Consider the following 1,213-nt stretch of genomic DNA (forward strand, 5'->3'; position numbering starts at 1 on the left):
CTTTCATTAAATTCTCCTGTAAGAATACATATTTAATAAGTGTTTTTTACTCTACACCGGTGCACAGTGTTGGTGTTACATTATGTTTTTTTAAGAATAATGGTTTTATATTTAAATGTAGATTATACAATCATTTTTTTAGCGAATGATAAAGAAATGTTTCTGGTAAAGCATGAAGAAACTGTGGTTGTTGATTGGATATCCTTGTTCGTCTGGCTTACAAATCATAATATGTCTCAGGTATTTAGATAAAAGGTTTAAAGCCTTAGTTAGCTCAAAAGGTTTAAAGTTGTGCCTAAAATGTTCTGTGAACCGTTGGGATATTTATATTTGATATGCATATCTGACAATAGTACCCCTCTTCTAATAAATTTGCATATGATGTAGTATTAGCAGTTTCTGTATGAGTCCATCAAACATTGTTTATTTAGGTCATGCTTATTAGTGTGCTTTCTTTTTCAATACGACAAAACGTCCAGCCTCTGCTTTGATATAGGTAGCAGTCTTCATTAAAACTTGTCATAGTGTAGTCATGTCTTGGGTAATGGAGAAAGATGTAACTTACAAGTAAAAAAGGTTTACCTCTTTCTCCATTACCCATCATGATCTGACAAAGCTGTCCACTGTAGTTATTTTCATGTTGGCTACTTAGTGCAAAATGCTAATCTGAAGCGATTCTTTTTAGGTAAAATGGTTACTAAAATTAACAGAAATACCTGAAATCAAGGAGCTTCAAAACTTTAGCGAGAATGCCAGGTCTTATTTAGAAAGTATAGTTAGTGGCTTCAGCAAAGCTGATGCTCTGGAAGTGAAAAAGATTGAAAAAGTAACTAACCACGATGTTAAGGTAGTGGAATACTTCTTGAAACAGAAATGTCAATCCAATGCTTAGATTGCTGAGGTGAGTTTTTGATGTTCCTTGTTGTGGGTACTCTATGCTTCCTCTTTTTATAACTACGATTAACTGTCATTTCAAAGATTTCATTTGATGCTTAATATTTGACATCAGATTCTACAAAATTCTTTTTTAACTACTGGAGTTTTTCCATTCTGCTTGTACATAAGAGGATATAAATAATTTAGCCCAAGCATTGACACTGAAGGTGGCGTTCAACACTGTCATATTTCCTGTGATGATTGAGTTGTTGAATGCAATATGCAAATTAGCGAAGGAAAATGCTCATATCTCCATGTTGTCTCGCACTCATGGACA

The 1,213-nt window shown here is 33.6% G+C and overlaps 1 pseudogene; it reads left to right on the top strand.

Moving 5' to 3' along the window:
* The window catches only part of LOC109827758, a 21,385-nt pseudogene that overhangs the window by 4,129 nt on the left and 16,043 nt on the right, over positions 1–1,213 (top strand).

This window comes from Asparagus officinalis, unplaced genomic scaffold (genome assembly GCF_001876935.1).
Source record: "Asparagus officinalis unplaced genomic scaffold, Aspof.V1 AsparagusV1_Un408, whole genome shotgun sequence".
NCBI lineage: Eukaryota > Viridiplantae > Streptophyta > Magnoliopsida > Asparagales > Asparagaceae > Asparagus > Asparagus officinalis.